The following is a 21,958-nucleotide window of genomic DNA, read 5'->3' on the forward strand; positions in this document are numbered from 1 at the left end:
AGCATGGCCCTGCCGACAGCTCGGTTTTGGGCTTCTAGCCACCAGAACTGTGAGAAAATAAGTCTCTCCTGTTTTGGCCACCCAGTTTGTAGGAACTTGCCACGCAGCCACGGGAAATGGATACGCCAAGTTTTCACCTTGCTTCTGCTGTGTTCTTGAACAATTCTGCGTTAGGTTCTCAGGGGAAGCTGAAGAGGAGTGGGCTGCTGCCTGGTTCCAGCTGGAGTCAATGCTGCAAGGTCTTGAGAACCAGAGGACAGACTGGAGTTTGGTGCCACACATAGCGGGGAGCTTGCAAAGCGTAAACACGGGCAAATGCACAAGAGTGAGACGACAGTGTCTAGAATATTTCTGCCTCATGAGGGCGAAGGAACGGCCTTTCCCAGTTACACCAGCCGTGCTCCCTGAAGAAGAGAAAATCGAGAGTTCCTTTAGGACGCAGGGGTGTTAAGAGGGAGGCAGGGGGGAGGGAAGGACCGCGTTGGTGTCCGCGGTTGTGGCTGCGGGCTGTTGTCTAGGAGGGGCTGGGGTGCCCAAGGAGAACCAGGGCATCTGGGTGAGAGGCAAGGGTGGGAGAAGGAAGGAACAGAGAGCCCCGGGGCAAGAACAGCCCACAGGAGGCCAAGGGAAGTGAAGCTGGCGCGGGAGCTGTTGACCTATGAAGCATACGTGATTCCTGATGATAAATCACCCTGCAAAAGCATTAAAGATCGTGTTCGCGAGTGACTCAGAAGCCAAGTATGTTGGTTCTCTTGTAATGTGGGCGGCCCAGTTATGTTGAACGAGATGAAGGGGTTAGTATCTCATGAATGTGCGTGGGAGGCTGACTGCACTGGAGAAAGAGTTAATAATTAAACTGTTTGCGCCACTACAATGGGCTGGGGCTGGCCGGGGTCCTCGGGCTGACCCCACTCCTCGCCCGCCCCGTTGGTATGTGGCCCACACGGGAAGCCCGCAGGAAGCTCGCACCGCGACCCCCGAACAACAAGGCATTTTACTTTGGAAACCGCCAGGACGGGAAATTAGCGAGGCTGATTAGGAAAATCAGTTTGGCGTGATTCGAATTTGGTAAGGAGGAGGAGAAAGGTGAGGGAAAGGGAGTGCTCAGGGGAATCCTGGCTCCTCTGTGAGGTGGGCGTCATCTGACTCTGGTCTCCAGTGGGGAAGCCAAGGCTCAGGGAGGTTAAGTAGCTGGCGGAGGCTCTGCAGCTAGAAAGGGCGGCTGAGCCGGGAGTGCGGGTGCAGGCCTGAGGGCTCCCAGTGCCTGCGGCCTCAGCCCCCAGCTGTACCGCCTCCCCCAGGCTCCAGAAGCTGCCGGAGAAGAGGCTTGCAGGCCATGGCAAGAAATAAGGGGTCAAGATCCCGCCTTGGGCTCTGGCCCTCTCGGGTGGTTCTCAGGGACGAAACAGGAGAAGGGCTGCCAGCCCCGTTACCTGCCCGGTGGCCTTGGACAGCCTCACGGCCCCCATACACGAGTGGACGGTGCCTTCCTCTGGCAGGTAGGGCAGACTGGATGACGTTTCAGGATGCTGTCCCATCCCAGGGGTGCGTGATTCTTGATTTCTGGAGTTCTGAAATGATAAAGAGTGTCTCTGTTCTGGGCAGGAGCCAGTCCTTCGAACTCTGAGCATCAGTGCCCCCCCCCCCGCACCCCGAGAGCCTCCCTTGCTCGTGGCTATGGCACGTCCAGCTCCATTCCGTTCCCATGTCCCTTGCAGAGGGTGGCTCTGCGTCTCGCCCCCAAGTGCCCCACCCCTGCCAGCCCTCTCTCCAGGGTCTGCGACAAGAGTCTATCCCACCATCAATCTGACAGAGGCGCTGGCGTCTTGGAGATGCCGCTGTGCTTCCCCAGGGCTCAGCACTCCACACCGAGTCTCTCCCCGCCTCAGAGACCCTCATCTTGGTCCCCAGCATGTCCTGCTGCCTGAGGATTCCCTCCGCCTGAGCTGCACAGGGCCTCCAGCCTCCTCTCCCTCCTGGGGGCCGTGGCCACTCCTCAAACCCATCCTTTCTAGCTATTTCCTTAGTGTGATTCACAGAGCAGCAGAGATGCTGCCTCCTGGACAAAACCTCTACAGAAGACGACCAGTCCCTGTCTTTCTGTCTCTCAACATGGGAAGGCCCCTCCCCGGGTCCTTAAACCCCATGGCTGCCAGGCAGGTATTGCTCTTCGATCACAAAGAAGACACAGGGGTGGGCCCCAGAGGCCACCGGGCTGGCCGAGAGTGGTGGGGGTGTCCTGAGTCACAGATGTCCCAGGGGCATGCCTTCCTTTGACTGTGGTGGGCAGAATAATGAAGACACCTGCAGCCTAAGCCGCAGAGCCACGAACATGGCGCAGGCAGGAATAAGTCCAGGAGGCCGGGATGAGGAGATTATCCTGGATTACTCAGATGGGCCCAAGGTAGTCACAGGGTCCCTAAGGCTGGCAGAGTCACTGCTGGAGTGCTGATGTGAGAGACTCAGGGGGCTGCTGGGGCTTTGGTGTGGACGGGGCTGGGGGCCAAGGAGCGTGGGCGGCCTTCAGAAACTGGGAAAGCCGAGGAAACAGGCTGTGTCCTGGAAGCGCCCGAAAGAACATGGCCCTGTAAACACCTGGAGTTTGGCCCAGGGAGACTCATTTTCGACTTCCGGCTGCCAGAACTGTAAGACGATAAACTTGTATGGTTTGAAGCCGTCAAGTCCGTGATAATTTGTGAGAACAGCAACTGCAAATGAACATACCGGGTGACATCTTTTCTTGTGACATGTCTCAGGGCATCGTGCTCCACGTGCACACGTCCGGGAAGCGAGGCCGCTGGGAGCGGGCAGGTCCTGGAGCCTTCGTGCCCGTGTGCCCATGTGGCAGGACCCCATCAGATCCACACAGAGCGATAAGCTTTCTCACGCCTGTCCATCTAGTGAGCGCGTGACCCTCTGGCTCAGGACAATGCCTTCCAGGCTCTCGGGAGCAGGTGCGGCCTGTGAGTATTCGCTGGGCTCTGGAAGCGGGACGGATGGGCCTGCAGGCTCTGGGAGGCATGCATTGGGGCCGGAGGAGGCAGGAGGGAGGTCCCATGTCTGTCCTGAGTGGACAGGGACAGGCACGTGCAGAGAAGAGCCCACATCAGGGCATGCTAGGGGCGGGGTCGTGGGGCATGGAGCACAGGCAGAAGGGATGTGGGACACAGAGGAGTCCCACGAGGCTGAGGAGCAAGCAGGCGCAGAAGGCAGGTCTGTGCAGAGGCTGCTACGGTGCAGAGCCTGAGGGAAGGGCCTAGAAGGGGAAGCTCAGAAGCTCTGGACCCATAGGCAGGACCAGAGTGGTGTGAGCCAGCTTCCCAGCTCTCTCTTCTTCTGGGCACTCGGGGAGTCTTCAGCCCCAAGTAGGACATGGCCCAGTGGTGGCCAGCAGGCCGTGAGCTGCGCTGACGTGTGGTCTCCGCTTTCTTCTCACCACCCGGCAGACCTACCTGGAAGCCATGTGATGACAAGGCTGGGTCCGAAGACACAGAGCGTGTGTGGCCCAGCCCCTCCCCATGGACTTTTGGTGTGAGCGAGGTATGGCCTCGGTTTGTGACGCCTCGAGATTCCTGGGTTCACTTCTTATCCAGGCCCGGCCACCGACATTAGAGGATTACCCGGGTTTAGAAAGAGCCCCGTGGTCTTGGGAAGGCTCCTTGTGTGCGGCTGGAGAACGTGAGCATGACAGGTTAGTATTACGGGAGGCAGAGGGAACAGTCAGTCGCAGGGTTGGCGGGGTCGAGGGCAGACCAGCAAGGCAGAGCAGCGGCCACGGAAGAGCAAGGCTGCCTTGGGAGAACACTTTTCACTCTTGGAAGCTTCTCCCAAGTCTCCTCTGATCCTGCTCTGGGTTTTTGTCTGTTTTCTTGCGGACCTCATTCCATGCATCTCACACGGGGTCCCTGGGCACCTGCAGCTTTTAGAATGACGAATAAGTCATTTTGGATGAAGTTGATCATTTTTAGGCACAGCCAGGATGAGGACTTCTAAAAGTAAATGCTTTTTGGAAAATAAACTTTTGAGACTTTTTAGTGGAGTAATCAGTGAAACCCTTTCCAGCATCCCCTATAAAGCACACTCGTTGGCACTTATTCTGTGATGAGTACAAATCTTGCTCCCTGGATGCTTAAAGGTGAGTATATCCCTCCTGTGAGGCTATTAGTACATAAGGATAGTCCAGCGCCCTCTAACATAAATCGAAAATCAAAGTAGAATGTGCAGAGACACTTACTAGTTATATATGCTTTGCCTACTGCCTTTGTATTCCCATAAAATGACCATTAAGGTAAAATAGATTAAATCAGAATTTTATGCTAAGTGTCTTTATTCCCACATAGCAAGTGGGTGACGGGCAGAAATCCAGGCCTGGGCTGTCCTGAGGCTGGGTAGTCCCCTCTCTGCAGGGGTGCAGGGAGACCAAGGGCAGTGAACGATTTAGCCCAGGCCAGAGTGGGCTTACTATCAACCATTATTCAACGGCTCCCTGCCAGGCACTGGCTTTGCCAGTGGCCGGAAGGAGCACGTGGTCTGATGGCTGGCGGTCCCAGCACCTCCCACTTCGTGCCTAGAGGGAGTGGGACTCGGGAGGCACGGAGGCTACAGTGGCTGGTGTGGAGGGAGGGAAAGGCAGTTTGAATGTGACACATTTTTCATTTTAGAATTTGCTGCCCTGACTTGTCAAGCGGAAATTAGGACCATGATGGTTTCTGGATGTTCTCACACTAAAAAAAATCTGGAGGTGATAGGCAGCTCTTCTCAGCCTCTTCAGGTGTTCGTTAATTAGGCACAGAGAACATGACTGAGGCACAGTGAAGGTGTTCATCTTGTCTCTATTTCAGAAACACTGGGAAAATTGTCTTTCTCTCAAATCAGATGAAAAACATCAGCCCCAGGGCTTTTTAAAGAGGGGCATGACCTTTGTCCCCCAGATGTCAGTCCCTGTGAGCGATAACTGTATTGTGGAGGGTTTACTCATCTCCCCTGAACGGCCAACTTGTCCACGGGACGAGTGCCCCGCGGCCCACCTTAGTCTGCCCTGTTCCTCGATGAGCGCTCCGAGCCCCCGGGGAGCGGCTTGATGTCGAGTCAGTCGTAAAGATTTCAGACTGGGGCTCTTCGCTGGGCGCCCGTCCGCTCCCCAGCTCCCAGTGGCCGAGCACTAGCTGGGGCTCCCCGGCTTGCCCCTCGCGCTGGCCGGCCGGCTGTCTGGTCCCCCCCTCTGCTGCTGACCGTGGCTGCACATTCTGCGTGACGGGGGTGAGGCAGTGGGGTTGTGAGAAATGCCGCTCTCGGAGCGTGACTGAATGAGAGCTCAGTGAGTTCCTTGTCACAAAACGAAAACAGGAAAACTGTGGGCAGATTCAATCCTTCGCTGGACACAGTATGTTATCAAAGTGGAGGCCCACTGTGTCCTGGACGCTGGAAACTCAGCCCCGTGACTCTTGGACCTTGGGGCCTGGGCTGCCGCATGATCTCGGACGTGCTTTGAGGGAGGTCTGTGCTTTTCCAGCCCACTCTGCCGGGGAAGCTCCCCCATGGGGGACAAGGTCCTCACATACTCAGCAGGACACCTGGGCCACAAAGGACAGGCCCCAGTGGCCTTCTGTCCCCGTCTTCTGTATCCCCGGCTGGTCTGCTGATTCTCTCGATGAGTTCAATCCCAGTGTTGGAAGGTATTAGCTGTGAAACTCCAGGCAAGCGTCTTAACCTGTCTGAATCTCTGTTCCCTTATTTGTCAAACGGATGCGATGAGCCGCGTTCAGAAGACTCTTACGAAGGTGCTAGGCATCTGACCTAGGGCCTGGCATTTGTAGGTGCTAAAAAGAATGTCACTTTGTCACCTCTTCACCACTCTTCTGCTATCTTTAAAAAAACTATTACTCCTCCCGCCTCCCTTTCCTGCTTCTACTGCTATCCTGTCTCGGGCCATTCTCCTGTGCTTGCTCTCTGTGACGCATCCCTCTGCCGCACCTCTGTGGGCCCCCCACCCAGACAGCCCCTCCTTGGTCCTGGCCGCTTGGACAGAACCAAGGCCCGAGGTGGTGTCTGGAGGTCAGGGGGAAGGAGCAGCAGTGGCTTCCCTGAGTGACGTCCTCCAGGCTAAGTGGGTCAGGAGAAGTCCCTGGCCCCTGGATCTGCAGCAGACAGGCTCCTAAATCCGAGGCCTTTTCTTTCGTGAAGAAAATGAGGAGAATAGTGTTTTATGTGGCCGTTCGGTGGTGGACACCCGTTCCTCTGGAAGCCAAGAAGTTAGTGAAGGTCTTGGGGATGGGAAGATGGAGGGACCTGACTAACCCAGAGAGAAGAGAGTAGTTCCTGACCAGGTCGTTTGGGAAGCAGGCATCAGAGAACCAGAGAGAGCGAGCGAGCGAGCCTGCTTGTCTGTGGCTCCCATCCTAGCAGAATTTGCCCCTGCTCCTGGCTGCTCTGTGGAGAGCTGGCTCAGTCACTGGAACCCAGATGAAGGGAGCTGTCTGTAGGGTTGTATGGCTGGCCTAGTCTCCCTTCTTTTAGTTTTATGGCTATTTGGTGAAATGCCTATGACTGTGGCCTGTGTGTGTTTAACCTGTGTAGAGTTAAGTTATATATCGAGATCTCATCACCCCTTTTTCTCACACACACTCACATACACACCCTTTCACACTCACACACATTCTTACACACTCACACATACAACCTTTCACACCCATATACTCAAACCCTTTCGCACACATACTTTCACACTCATACACTCTGGACGTGTTAATGAAAGGTTGACCCCAGTCTTTTCTGACCCCCCAAATGGAATTATAATTAGAATCTCCTTCAGTGGTTCCAGTTGTGCGAAGTGCCTTTCCTGGATAAACGTGCGTGAGATTCTGCCCACGCAGGGGGAGTGTGGCTCTAGCGTGGGCCTGGGGCACACCCACGTCCGACCACTTGTCGGCAGGTGGTCTCTAGAAAGTTGCTTAGACTCTTTCTTTTGCTGGTCTGTGAAGTCATGGTGGCCCTGAGGGAGAAGGAGATGCTCCATGAGGTGGGGCCCAGGAAGGGCTGGGCTCCTGGCTAGCAGCACCCTGGCTGGGGGAGCGGGCTCCAGGTAGCCTGGTGCCCAAGGCCTGGGTTCAACTCCATGCTGGATCCTGAGTGACTTATAAGGTGCTGACCCGAGGCTCACAGATGATCCCGCTGAGGACGGCTCCCCCACCGAGGGGTCCCATTTCCAGGAGGCTCCCTGTTCTTCAGTCATGGAGACCAGTCCTTGACCGGGGCCTCAGGAGCCAGACTCTCAGCCTTGGAGAGGGTTTTATGGGGCCACTGATGGGGAAAAACAAGTCCTTTCTCTGTTTGCCCACTCCCCTGGGGTCACTGCAAGTTTGGCTTAGTTCAGATAGCACTTTATTGCACCACTCCCTACTCAGAAAAATCCCTGCAATTTAGGGATTTCCTATTTATCTTTTAGTTTTATGGCTATTTGGTGAAATGCCTATGACTGTGGCCTGTGTGTGTTTAACCTGTGTAGAGTTAAGTTATATATCGAGATCTCATCACCCCTTTTCCTCACACACACTCACATACACACCCTTTCACACTCACACACATTCTTACACACTCACACATACAACCTTTCACACCCATATACTCAAACCCTTTCGCACATATACTTTCACACTCATACACTCTCTTATGCACATTCTAATACATATTCTCTCACACTCACACATACCCTTTCACACTCACGTTTCCACATACTCTTTCATACTCACACACTTTATACTCACTCAAACTCTCACATACTCACATACACATCCTTTCAACTCACACACAGCCTTTCACACTCACACATACACTCTTTCATACACATTCTAACATATACTCACACACATTCACACACACAATCTCTCACACACACATTCTCTCTCATGCACACTCATACACTTTCACACACACATTCTCTCTCACACACACATTCTGTCTCTCACATTCTCTCACATATACTCACACATTCTCTCTCACACACACATTCTCTCACATACACATTCTCTCTCACACACACATTCTTTCTCTCACACACACAGACATTCTCTCACATACACTCATACATTCTCTCTCACACACACATTCTCTCTCTCTCTCTCTCTCTCTCATACACACACACACATACACGCACACACTCCTCATAGACTCCACTTTCCACAGTCTCCAGCGCCTCCTGTAACTCAGCTATGAGCCACGAGCCACCATGCGCTCTTGCTGCTCCTGGAGCCCCTTGGGTCTGTCGGCTGGTTTTGTAAACAGTGCTTTGTGGAATCCAGGACAAACGGGTAGGCTGAGTAGAGTAAGGGTTGGTGCTCTAGCCATGTTCCTTATTTACACTTCAATTAGAGCAGCTTTACATTCCTGTTTCGTCTACTGGAGCTTTTCATGAGTTTTCTTTTGAAGAAATAATTCTATTGCTAAAAAATATTTGAAAATGCCTGACCCACCTCAGTCACACTGAGACGCTTGGGGAGTATGGATGAGGCTACAACCAATCGTGTAGGGAGGAGGGTGAAGTCACTTTGGGTGTGAGTCTGGGGTTGAGGGCTGGAAACTGAGGCAGCTGTATTTGTGGGGGTGGGGGTTCTGGAAACAGTGCTTTAGGGGTGAAAGAACATTCCTCTTCAGAATGTTTTTTGGGAAAGTATAGGGCTCTTTTCTTTGCTGGAGGCCGCTCATCTGTGACCCATCCATCTGTCCTTTATCTGTGTGTCCACACACTTCTCCAACCACCCATCCACTGTCTATTCACTACCTACACAGCCTTCCCTTTCTAAGGCTACCTCCATTCCACCCACCACTCCGGTGGCTGTGAGCTGTGACTGGGGAGAGTTGGCTGCATGTGCTTAGCTGCATGACCTGGTTAACCACAGCATCCGCGGAGAGGTTGGTGCACGGACCACTGCAGTAGGACATCTTGCTGGACCTGAAAAGGCAATTGGGATGAGACCCCATTGCAGGCTGGAGGAGGAAGTCTAATACTGCAGGCTGATCAGGGTGTAAGCACAGGCTGGGAAATAGCGAAGGTGGATGTCCTGGAGTACAGTTCACTCTGAGGGATCTCCCTGCAGGAGTAGGTGATACAGAGAAATCAGGCCAGGTCAGGGAGGCGAAGCTTCAGTGACTAGACATGGCCAGGCTTGGACTATCATGAGCAAGGCTTAGGCCCTACCCGGGCTGCCAGCAGATGCCTAGAATCAGAACCAGGGGTCAAGGAGTAGACCAGATGTCTGGATTGAGGAGGCATCTGCAAACATGCTGGGCATGCTCTCCTCTCAAAGCCTCATTCCAGCAATTCCCTCCATCTGGAATGGTCTTTGCACAGATTTCTCTCTGATTGACTCCAGGCTTTGCTCTGATTTCATCTCTCAGTGAGGTCCATGTTGACTGATCCATTTAATGTACAACCTGCCTCCACCACTCCCCTCCTCCCATTTCCCCTTCTCTGCACCTTCCCCCCAGAATCCATGTGACCTTTAACCTACTACATAACTTATTTATGTATTAAGCTTATCGTTTATTATCTACCTCTCCCTTCTAGAATGCAGATCCTCAACCAGCATCTCTTCCGTGAGTAAGAGGGACTCTCTGGGCCAAAGCTTGGCTGTGGCAGGTAGGGGCCATCCTCTCCCCATGACCTCTCACAGGGCAGGAAATAAGTGCAACTGATGGAAATATACTAGGTCTGTCAAAAGGACATGAAACTAATCCATTCTATTTGTCTGGGACAATAAAAATATGGCCAGTTTACCAAGAGAAGAGGAAAAATCACCCCATGCCATGCATAAGTGATGTGCCCCTCTCTTTATGCCTGTGAGGTTGGTACCATCATTATCCCCATTTTAAAGATGAGAACACTGATGATCTGGGAAGTTACGTGACTCACCCAGGGACTCACAGCTTGTATGTTGAGGTTGCTTCTGTGCCAACTCCAGAAGTCTCTGATTGTTACCTCTGGTCTACTGTCTCCAGTTCAGTGTCGCTTCCCCCTCCAGAGTGTCAGGGAGCTGTGTGATCCCAGGAAAGTGACATGATGTTTTGCTGGGGTAGATATGACTCTCACACCTATGGTTTAATGCCATCTGTGAGGGGTGGTGAGGGGGAGGGGAAGCAAGGACAGCGAGCAGCTGAGGCTGGGAGCCACCAGTGGGCTGGTGCGTGACAGCCAGCCCTCAGCCCCTGCAGCAGGTGCAGCCTAGAGTCACACCTTCACTTTTGCAGGTTTCTCCGTGTCCTGACTCTGCAGAAGGGTGTTTCTTGCTGTGTTCTCAGACCCTAATTCGATTTCAGGGCAGCTTGTTGAAATTGGGTCCCCACCTGAGTAGCCCTTTGTGGCCAGGACGCGGTGGCCGAATTTGCCAGCAAACCCTGGGTCCAAAGGTCATCGCCTGGCTCTTCACAGTTGGCAGCATCATGTGTGTGGCTGGGGCTCGAGGCCAGGGTGCTGCCCTGGTGCCCAGGCTAGCGGGTGCTCTGAAGTTCGAGCACGCGGGCAGTCGGGTCGCTGCTCCTCTGGTCCCAGGAAGGCATCGGGCGCTCCCCAGGGACCTGGCGCAGGCAGCACAGAAAGCTCTGATGGCGGGAGGCCGGGTCCCAGCAGATCCTTCCCATGCCACTTCGACGCCCGCTGCAGCCAGGAGGCTGGGCTTCTGCTGAGGGGAGTTGACGTCATCAGTTTGAACTCATCTCTTTGGGGCTTAGGACCCATGCGAAAGGACCACGCGTGATTGGCCCAAATTGCTGTCACCCTGACCAGCTGCTTGTCTTCCCTCAGGCAGTGGTGGCGCAGAAACAGCATTCGCTAAGGCCCGCGGTGTGCCAGGCTCTGGGACACGGAGCTAGGACAGAGGCTCTGCCCTCCAGGTGCCCATGGTCTGGAGGACGACCTAGCTAGGTGAACACCTATTTCATGCAACTCAGAGTTGAACAAACTGGAACATTTTTGAGAATCTAGTGGCAAGCAAGATAGACACAGGCTCACATTCTCATGCCCTGAATAACCCAGATATCAGCTCCAGGGGGTGGGGCTCAGGGAGAGATGGAGACGCAGGGGAGGGGCTCCTGCTGCTCACCTGGGAAGTTGGCAGAGGTCCATGGAAGAAGCGGCATCCAGGCTGAGGCCTGGAGTTAGGACCTAGTCATTTAACAGTTGGGGGAGGGGGAGGGCAAGGGAGGAATAGCGTTTCCAATAGCGGGTACAGCATGTGTGAAGCCCCAAGGCCAGACAGTTCAGCATAACTGGAGATTAGTGGGCAAGGGAGGGAGGGGCGAGTGATGCAGCAGAGGTAATTGGGGGACAGACTGTAGGGAAGGAAGAAGCGTAGAGGTGCGTGGAGGGTATGGAAGAGGTGAGTGTGAAGTTTCTGGGGGGTGATTAGTGTGTCATCTGGCAGGTGTATTCAGGCCGGATGTTGGGGACCGGGGGGACTGGACAGTAACTGGGCCATGGAGGGGGAGCTCACCTCCAGGGAGATGGTGAAACACGAGAGGAGGGCCAGGACCCAGCCACAGGATTACCGCAGATGAAGCTGGGCAGGTGCACTGAGGGAGGACAACCCAGAGGCAAGCAGACCCAGAGAGGAGCTCCTCCTGAGAGGGTGAGGGGGGAGGGCTCCGTGGAGGAGGTTGTCTGTAGGGTGGAATTTACCAGACAGGTTAAGGGCAAAGAACTAGGGAGAGTGTCTTGGAGTTAAGGGGTGTGGGGAGAGGCAGTGGGAAGAAGTGGGTTTGGAGGTGAGGAAGGGGAGTTGTGGGGGGAGGGGCAGGCAGCTTTCACAAGAGGCTAACCCAGAAGAACAGAGAGCCCCAGGGGAGAGGTCAAGAGCAGAGGGCTCTGGGATTGGCCTTAGGGAGGATGGAGGTGGGCCTGTCGAGACGCAGGGTCAGGGCAGATGCTGGAGGCTGGCAGGGATCTGCCACAGCTCTCTGGGGGCTGGTGGGGCTGGGCCCAGCTCAGGCCATCAGGCTGCTTTAGGGACACGGGCATCATGTGCCATTTGCTTTCCTCTTGTGGAGGTAATGTAGGTAAAGGCAGGGGCCAGTTTGGGTTCTAGTCCCAGCTGCACCTCTGACCTTGGGTGACCTTGGGCAGCTTGCTGTTTCCCCGGGTCCTCAATTTTCTTATCTGTGTAATGAGGGGGCCAGACTAGAAAAAGCAATAAAGCCCCCTAGAGACCTGGGATTAAATTTAAGGCCACGGTTTGAAGATTGCATTTATTTCACTCCTGATTAGCATAGGAGAGGAGGAAATGAGAAGTTAATATTGAGGCATGCCTGAAATGTGAATCTAAGAAGTGGGAATTTTATTACTACTTGGGGATTTTGCACTGGGTTCTTTTCCACAGAATTTAGGTTTGTAGGTTAATTATAAAAACGTTTCCAGGAAAAAAAAGCCCTCCTGATTTTTCATGGTTGATTTATGTAGTTGCTGAGTTCCCTTGTCTGTTTCTCTTCTGTCCCGTGGTCTGGGCATCTAGACTATTTCAAGGCTCTTTGGAATCAACAGTTGACAGGGGCAAAAGTGCAGCAAGCAGGCGAAGGCGTTCGGTTTTGTTATGTGTTGGCAGCTCTGATGAAATCATTTCTTCACTGGTTCGTTCTTACATTCATCAACAAACCTGTAGCGAAAAGACGGATGGATGACTACATGTGCGGATTGAGAAAGAGGGTAGAGAGACCATTTAATAGTTTCATTTATCTCTGCCCTCTTGACCTCTGCCTGTTATGATGAAACATCATGGAAATTGAAAATAAGCCATTTATAACATCCACGAGGGGGGAAAATGCAAAGAGAGAGCAAGTGGGTTATGAGTGTGATTAACTATGTACTGAAACTGACTTTGGAATTAACACCCGTCTCAAGAGATTTGAGAAATTCGAGTAGGGACATTGTTTTCTTTCATGAAACAAGCCCCATGCAGTCACATGGCTATAGGTAATACACCCTAATGAAAGGAAGCATGTTAAAGAAAAAAATAATATTTCCAATCCTTCAGACTCCATTTTACAGGTTGAGAGAACACCAGGGAGCTTAGGAGCTCCTCTCTCATCCGCCATAACCCCTGAGTCTTGGCCAAAGTCATCAACCGTCTCCCTAGCCCCACCCTTTTCTCCTCGATGAGAGAAGAAAGTTCTTTAAGAGCCTTTGCACTTTCGTGCAGTCTGTGGAGATACGGCTCCATCTCCTTCTCTCCCTTTCTTTGGAACGCTGGTCTTTCCTCCTTCAGATTCCAAATGTTTTTGAAGCAGGTTGAGTTCATGTTCCTGGGGTAACTTATTCTGGAGTCTCCTGAGCTGCTGCAAGTGAACTGGCAGTCTCTGGGCATCTGTCCTGTGCATCCTCCAAACAACTCCATGGTCCCAGGGGACTCCTTTGCTTCTCTTTTTAAAAAATTAACCAAAGCATTATATGTAAACAAAAAAGCACACAGAGCACAAATACATACATATCTTGATGAATTACCCCAAAGTGTGCATGCTGTTGTCAAGAAATAGAACTTGACTAGTACTCTAGAAGCATCCGTGACATCTCTCCTAGTTACCATCCCTATCCTGCTCTCCAGAGGTGATCACTATCTTGACTTCTAATAACACAGCTTAGTTTTGCTGTTTATCACCTTCGTGTGCACGGGATTATATTCTTTGGGAAGAAAATGTATTCTGCTGTTGTTGGATGGAGTATTCTATCAATGTCAGGTAGATCACATTGACCGCTTAGGTCTTCTATGCTCTTACTGATTTTCTACCTGTTGTATCTACCATTTACTGACTCAAAGTGTTGAGGTCTCCAGCATAATAGTTGACGTATTTACTTCTTTTCTCTGTTTCCCTCAATTTCTTTCTCTTTCTCTGGAACTCTCTTTTCGAATGTTGGCTTGTTGAACTAAGCCTTCAGTTTTTGCTCTATTTCCTCTATTTTATCTTCCAATCTTTCTAATGAGAGGTGATGGTTTGTGGGAGGTATGGATGGAGCAATGGCAAGGCTCCTCAGATGCAGGGGGTGGGAACGAATGGAAGGGTCAGGAGCAGGGCCTCTTCTCGCGATGTGGTGTTCTGATGCGGAACTCGGAGAGGTCTGAGAACTCCAATTTGAATCTGGCTATTAGGGCTTATATTATGTCCTCCAAAGAAGTTGTGTTAAGTCCTAACCCCCAGCATCTCGGATTGTGACCTTTAGAAATACAGTCCTTGTAGAATATCATTAGTTAAGATAAGGTCATACTGGAGTAGAGAGAGTCCTTAAGCCAATATAACTGGTGTGTTTATAAGAAGAAGGCCACGTAAAGACAGAGATGCAGGGAGAAAGCCACATGAAGATGGAGATGGTGCATCTATTTGCTGTGGGATGTTAGGGTTGCTGGCCATCACCAGAAGCTAGGAGAGAGGCATGGGGCAGTTTATCCTTCAAAGCACTCAGAGGGAACCAGCCTTACCCATACTTGGATTTCAGACTTCCAGCTTCCAGAACTGTGCTGTTTTAAGCTCTGCAGTGTATGGTACCTGGTTATGGCAGTCCTAGCAAGCTAATCCTTTGTTCCTCTTATGTTATCAAAAAGGTGTTTTTGTCAAGGTAGAGGAGAGATGGTAGTTTTTTTTTTTTTTTAAGATTTTATTTATTTATTTGACAGAGAGAGAGAGAGACAGCTAGTGAGAGAGGGAACACAGGCAGGGGGAGTGGGAGAGGAAGAAGCAGGCTCCCAATGGAGGAGCCTGATGTGGGGCTCGATCCCAGGACTCTGGGATCACACCCTGAGCCAAAGGCAGATGCCCAAAGACTGAGCCACCCAGGCGCCCCGAGAGGTGGTAGTTTTTAGTCCTTTCAATAGAGTTTATTACCTTGGTTGAGCCTTTTTTTCAGAGTTAGGGCATGTGGCTTGCTTTGGTACTCCTTTCCAGACCTGACAAATGTCAAGGGCCAGCTGCCTCCTTGGCACCCCCCAATTCTGGTTTAGGATGCAACTTTCTCTTACTCGTCCAGCCAGTTACCACCCACCCCACGCTTCCAGTTCCCAGCATTTTCCCACTGCTTTCCCAACTGCTTTGCTCCTAGTGGGCCTATACCAGCACAGTCCAATAGAGTTTTCTACGATGATGGAATTGTTCTTTATCTCTGCTGTTCAGTGTGAGGGCCACTAGCCATATGCAGCTACTGAGTACTTGAGATGTGGCTAGTACCAACGACAGACTAAATTTTAGAATTTATTTAATAAAAATTCAATGTAGCACATGTGACTTGGCTACCATATTGGATAGCACAGATCTATACTGTAAAACAACATACAAAAAGTTTCTGTTTTCAAGGTAATTAGGGAGGTAATGAAAGTAAAGGAATGTGTTCCATCTGCTATCTTTACCCTAATGTCTCTTGCAAATCTTAAATTTTATTTCAAAGAGATCGTAGAGCTAGTAAGTTAATTAGTATAGTATAGTAAATACTAGAGATAGTAGTAGATATAGCACTAGTATAGTAAATTAAAAAAAAAAGAAGTTCTGGTCCCACGTAGTAGCAGATGAGCCCTGTGATAGTTCTGTGTGCAAGAGGGGGCTCTTGTGGTGGTTCTTCCTGTCACAGGTGAGAGCCTGGGCAGGTAGGAAGGGGAGGTGCTGCCTGTGCACACAGAACGGACGTGGGATCCCTGCCTCCAGGCCTGTTCTTCTTGCCGTAGGCCCACCTTTCCTCCTCACTCACAGGTTGTTGGCCAACTGGCCTCATCTGTGGTGGTTCAGCCACCTGTCAGGTCAGGTATGCCTGAAGCTTCCAGAGACTTCACCAGGCACTCCTCTGTGACTCCCAAATATTCAAGCTGGCCTCCCAGACCCTGCGGCCACTGGGTTGCTGGAAAACAGATTGGGTTGGTAAAAATATGTGTGTGTGTGTGTGTGTGTGTGTGTGTGTTCTCACAAAACCTGAGAAAATCACACCTCCACTTTGACAAAAAAATCTGTTTGTGCTGCTCCAATAATCACTTCCTAACTGGCGGGAAAGCAGCCATATGTCTGCGAAGTGGCTAGCAGAGGAGATGGTCTACTTCCCTTGCGCCTTGCAAAATACCTTTTTCTAGCGGATCAGCTCCGAAATCAAAAGACACCAAGCCACACGCTTCTGCTTCCGAACAATAATCTCTATGCACACTGCTCTTGCAGACGGAGGGAATAGGGACTTGGAGGCAGCCCCCCACGGGTAGTGGGGTGCGTGTGCTTGGGGAGGAAGCAGCCAACAGGAGTTTTAAGTTTAGAAGTTCAGTGTTGGGCGTGGGGAGATGCCAGCACCCAGCACCCAGAGAGTATAAAGCAGGAAGTTTCCATTGGCTGAAAGTGAGGTTTGATTTCTTGGGGAGACCTGTAGCCCCTCCTGGGGACTGTGGTTTCAACTCTGGCAAGCTCCTTATGCTAAGCTCAGCCCCCACCATTTGTGATATTCCATTAGGCTCCCATGATGACAGAGGAAGGTGAGCAATCTGCAAGCCTGCCTCCTCCTCCACTCCTGGTCCTCAGGCCTTGTTGAGGCCCTGGCTCGAGAATTCACCCTGGACGTGGTCATTGTCCTAGGGAGGCTGGTGCACGCGGTGGAAAAGCAGTAACGCCTGGGAGTTACTGAGCCCCTTTCTCAGAGCCTCGTCCTCAAGAGTCAACTAGAGCTATTATTCTAGAATGATGAGCATCTTTCCCACAGAGCTGTTTCAGAAACAAGCCCGTCTCTCCACAGTTGGCTTTGTGACCTTAGGTCGATCCCAAACATTATGTTTTGATTTTCTCACCGGGGACTCCAAAAGGTAGAGTGAGAAGAAGTCAAGTTAAGAGATGCAAAAATACTTTTTAAAAAAAGATTTTATTTATTTGTTTGAGAAAGAGAGCACGAGCGGGAGGCAGGGAGAGGGAGAAGCAGACTCCTCTCTGAGCAGGGAGCCAAAGGCAGACCGAGCCACCCAGGTGCCCCAGAAAAATACTTTCAGAAATTGGGGTGCCTGGATGGCTCAGTCAGTTGCGTGGCCAACTCTTTATTTAGGCTCAGATTGTGACCTCAGGGCTGGGGAGTCTGCTTGAGATTCTTTCCCTCTGCCCTTCCCCCTGCTTGCGCTCTCTCACCTTCTCTCTCTAAAAATAAATAAATAAATCTTAAAAAAGTACTTAAAAAAGGTATTGATTTTTGTGCCCATTTCAGTTTTACTTTCAAAAATTGACTTGTTCTATAAATAAACAGCTGTCCGTTCACTATGTGAACTGCTTCTCTTTTTTAGAAAAGACACTGATGTCCTTTGTGCTCTGAAGTTATTGACCATCTGGAAGCTCTGGGAAGTGAAGCTTCCCTCTTGGAGTTCTCATTAGCCAGCAGGGGGGAGTTTATCAAGGAGTGCTAGGGACTGAAGGCTTGGGACCCCTGCAATTCATGTGTTGAAGTCCTAAACCCCCGTGAGATGGTATTTGGAGGTGGGGCCTTTGGGAGCTGATGAGGTTGTGAGGGTGGCACCCCCATGAACGGGGTTAGTACCTTTATAAAAAGAGGCACAATGAGGCGATCTCTGCTGCACCCTGTGAGGACAGGGCAAGGAAGCGGCGTCTGTCAGCCAGGACGATGGCCTTCACCGGCACCCGGCTACACTGCTGCCCTGATTGCTTCCAGCCCCCGAACTGCAGCCAACAGCTGTTCGGTTAGGCCGTCTTGTCTGCGGCGTCCTGTTACAGCAGCCGGGGCCGAGATGAAGAGCATGGCCTGTAATCGTGAAAGCCGGTACCGAGGTCCTCGCCAGTCTGACCCACTGCACGTGATGTAAATATTCACTTCGTCCTGGGGTCCTGCTCAGGCACCTTTTGCTCCTGCCATCCCAGCAGTGCCATAGAGACCCATGAGTCTGCTCTGCTGACCACATTCGACGCGTGATGCTGTTGCTCGTTCAAGGAACACGGGGCGTTCAGTCCAAGAACACTCACCGTGGCGGCAGCTGCAGCTAAGCAAAGTGAGATGAAGGAGAGACACCATCATTCCAGAACCTGGAAGTGACACTGGCATGCAGAGATTAGGCCTAGACCCCAAGGGCCCTACCTCAAATGGTTCTTTCCAGATCTCTTCCAGCTGGAAGTAATCGCCCTATGGAAGCCCCCTCGGGGCATTATCTGCTGGTCTAGGGGGCACTTAGCCCCATCTGCCTCCAGCGAGTTATTTCTGAACCTGCCTTATCTCACCGCTCCTACCGCTAGCGCCCCAAGGGCGCGGACTGTTGTAAACACCTGCTATCTCCCTGCGGGAGGGTTATCCGTTGGCTGAATCCGGTCCCGCGTTGCCTCAGACTCTGTCCCTGGATTTCGGGCTGAGCAGTTTCTGGCACCTGCGGGCGCCCTGGAGAGGGGGCAGCGTCTGCAGCTGGCCGCCACCTGGGGCACCGAGAGCCCCCCGGGGGGGTGCTGGGGGTCTGTTGGTTCCCTTCACGGCTCCTGCCATGCTCTGTCCTGCTTGTGTTCAATGTCTTCCATCAGGTACACCTCTCTCGGCTCCCTCTTGCGCCGGCTGACGGCCCTTCTTCCATCCTCTTCTTTTCTTTAGCTCTTAGCGTTCCCCGCCCGCGGCATGACAGGCACGCCCAGACGTTCTCCTTCCTCCTGCAGGCCTTCAGCTCCAGCCTGCAGCTGTGGTTCTAGGCTTTTCCTCGATGTTGTTTCACATACACATGGCCGGTCGTCATCTGCTTCTCGCCAGAAGCTCCCGAACACTCGTGTCGAAGATCTAAGTGGAGACACAGCAGCTCGCACCCCTGGCTGGACTTAGCAGCACCTTCACCCGGCCGCCCATGTGCTCATCCTGGACTCGTCTGTGTCCTTGGCCCCGTCCAGTGACCAGTGCTCTGATCCCCCGGCGCGGTCGGGTGGGCTCTGCTGTGTGACAGAAATCCCCGAGAGCTCCGTGGCTTACTACAGTAAACGCGTGTTTCTTGCCCGCACGCAGTCTGACATGGCTTGGGCCTGACTCCCAGCAGCTCTCCTCCAGGTGGCCCGTCAGGGGTGGTTCCAGCCGAAGCTACGCCACCCAGAGCTCGCGCCTTCCCAGATTGCTGCAGAAGGGCAAGAGCAGACCAGAGGATCCTTCGAGAAGCCTAGAAGAGGCTTATGTCACCTCTGCCCCATCCCACTGACCAGAACTCAGTCTCATGGCCCCCAGGCCACCTGCCTTGTGTGCTCTGGGGGAGGGAATGAGCTGGTGCCCCTGGCCTTGCCTCGGCGTGCCTCCCATCCCTCTGCTCTGCCCTCACCCTCACGACTGTGGCCCTCGTCTCAGCCCCTGCCATCTCTACCTGGGCCTGTGGGCAGTGCCCCGACGTCTCTCCCTGCGTGTGGTCCCTTTCCTTCTGATGGGTTTCCTCAGAGCCGCGGGAGCTTTTTTCTCTTTTGCAGACCCCACTACTTCCTGCTTAAAATCTTGTAGCGGTGGACTCCCCTGCTCTGGGGGTTCGATCCATTCTCTATTTGAGCAATGACCAGGAGGCCTTTGGGGGCTGGTCCCTCTCGGCCTCTCTGCTCTCGTTTCCCACCACCCTCCTCAACTCCAGAGGCCACAAGCTCCTTGCATTTCCCCAAACGGTGTGGTAATTCTTGAGTCCTCCAATTTCGCCTATGGGTGGTCTCTCTTCCGGAACATAACCCCAGACCTGCATGTCAGACCCAGCTCACTGCGACCAAGACAGAGGCTCTCTTCTCCAGGCTTCCAAAGCCCTTTATTAGAACACACGTTGCATTTTCTTGGAATTGCTTCTCTGGGAGTCTGACTTGACTCACCTGCTGAAAGTGAGCCGGGGTTGTGTGCCAGTCACTGTGCTAAGAAGAGCTTTACATGTTTAACTCACTGGGTCCTCACAGCAGCCCTGTGGGGGAGGTACTACTGTGAGTTCTCTTTAAAAACATAATGGAGAAACTGAGGCACAGAGAGGTCAGGGAACTTGCCCAAACTCACACAGCTCGCAAGTGTTGGAGGCAGGTTGGCCTCTAGCCCATGTGTGTGGCCTCTGTCACCAACAGCGTCTGTGAGGCATCTTCTTCATGTCCGTCTCTCTGTCCAAGAGCACCGTCGTTCAAGTTCTGTCAGACGCACATGTGGGAGAGTTCCGTTTTCTGGTCTTCTTCAGCCTTCTCCTCTGCCTGCCTCCACGTTTCCTCAGAAATCTCCCTAGTCTTTACTTCTTGCTCCATTTCTGAGCTTAAGAGGTAAGAAAATAAACTCATGGGACTCTCACTATATTTTGTTCAAACAAATGAATGATCTCGTCCTAAGAGTGGGCACCCCTCCCCTTAGACAGTTGCTCTGGGGGTGTCTTCACCGCCTGGAGTGTTCTGGATGGCTGCTTTGGGAACCGATTGCGGAGACAGCTTACCAGTCACGCAGAAGGCCATTTCCATGACTTTATTATCACCATCTGCACAATACCAGCAACATCCCAGGGATTCTCCCGAATAGATGTTACTAATTAAACGTGCTTCGCCCAACATGTCATTAATTTCAATAAGTGTGCAAAAGTGGTGTACTTTAAAATTCCCATTCTCTAAATGGCTGTCTTCTCATGGGGAAGCAGAGAAGGGCACTGTATTAGTGTCCTGGGGCTGCCATAACAAAGACCAGCTGGTTTAAACCACAGAAATTTGTTTCTCACGGTTCTGGCGGCCGGAAGTCCAAGATCGAGGTGTTGGCAGGGCTGGCTCTCCTGAGGCCTCTCTCCTTGGCTTATAGACGGCCACCTTCTCTCTGTGTCTTTACTTGGCCTTCTCTATGTCTATGTCTGTGTCCTAATCTCCTTTTAAGGACGCCAGTCCTATTGGATTAGGGCCCACCCATATGACCTCATTTTACCTTCGTAGCCTCTTCGAGAGCCCTGTCTCCAAATACAGGTACATTCGGAGGTACTGGGGGTTAGGACTCAACCTATGAGTGTCAGGGCGACACAGGGCAGCCCACAACAGGCAACGACTGAAGCCCCTGCCGCTCTCGGCTCTGTGACCAGCACCTCTGTGACCTTGGACCAGTCCCTGCCTCCCCGGTCTCAGTTTCCTTATCACCAACATAGGGGGTCGGACTAGATCACCCTGGGTCTTTAGAGCTTCAAGGCTCTGTGATAACCAGTAACAGCATTGTGTTGGGATGATACACTGCTTCTGGGCCACACAAGGGCTCTGGCATTCAAGGCCACCAATCCCTAGTGCGCTCTGGTTTCTCAATATTTGACAACAAACTTCATTATCTCTGTCGGCAAGCTAAGCATTTCTCCTGGGCTCTGAAAGCAACAGCAGCAACATCTCAGCTGGAAACTTTCTCAGTGAAACGTTGTTTGGTCTTTTCCCGTCTGTTGAGTCCTGAGGTGGGAGCTCCTGGTCATGCACTGAAGGAAGGAAGGAAGATGTCTGGGCCCTTCGAAGCAGAACAAGGGCACTTTCTATTCAGGGGAACTCTATAGACATGCACTGTTAAAGATCAAAGCCAAAGCAAACCAACCAGTGAATGAAAAACAGTCAGCAGGGACAGCCAAACCCTTGGTGTGGGCGCCGAGGCAGACCCACTCGATCGCAGTTGGCTTCGGCCAGCTGGAGCCCGTCCGTAACTTCCCTGGTCCCTGGAGTCGGCTGGGGTGGGCAGTGCTTCAAGAACAAGCCTGAAGCTTGCAGCCCATTCTTTACTGAGCGCTGAGGTAGCAGACTCCTGTGGTGTGCGCCAGCCCCGGTCCTGCCTCCCCGGGAGGTGGCCGTGTGGGGCCAGCTGGCCTCGTCAGCCGGGGCTGAAGGGAACAGAAGCAGGTACTGGGGCTCTCTGAGCGGGACCGGGTTCTCCTACTGTGAGTGGGATCTTCGTCCTTCTCTTCACTTGAAGAAGCTGGTCTTCAAACCTGGCTTCCTCATATTTAGGCAGGGAGCCCAACTTTCCGAATTCTGTGTCCTCCGCCATGACAGCGCAACCCAGAGATGC

At 52.4% G+C, this 21,958-nt stretch overlaps 1 long non-coding RNA gene across 17 annotated transcripts in view; it reads left to right on the forward strand.

Moving 5' to 3' along the window:
* Positions 1-849: 849 nt before the first annotated feature.
* The window catches only part of LOC113269572 (uncharacterized), a 37,819-nt gene continuing 16,710 nt past the window's right edge, over positions 850-21,958 (forward strand). For 11 of the 17 annotated variants that reach the window (XR_008958260.1, XR_008958261.1, XR_008958268.1 and 8 more), the window contains exons 1-4: positions 871-1,068; positions 2,757-2,963; positions 3,447-3,691; positions 18,560-21,789. This is a non-coding gene — a long non-coding RNA (uncharacterized LOC113269572). Of the gene's footprint in view, positions 1,087-2,756; positions 2,964-3,446; positions 3,692-18,559; positions 21,790-21,958 lie in introns of all 17 variants that reach the window. The other 6 variants (XR_008958264.1, XR_008958263.1, XR_008958259.1 and 3 more) reach the window with 4 other exon arrangements.

This window comes from Ursus arctos, unplaced genomic scaffold (assembly GCF_023065955.2).
Source record: "Ursus arctos isolate Adak ecotype North America unplaced genomic scaffold, UrsArc2.0 scaffold_8, whole genome shotgun sequence".
Lineage (NCBI taxonomy): Eukaryota > Metazoa > Chordata > Mammalia > Carnivora > Ursidae > Ursus > Ursus arctos.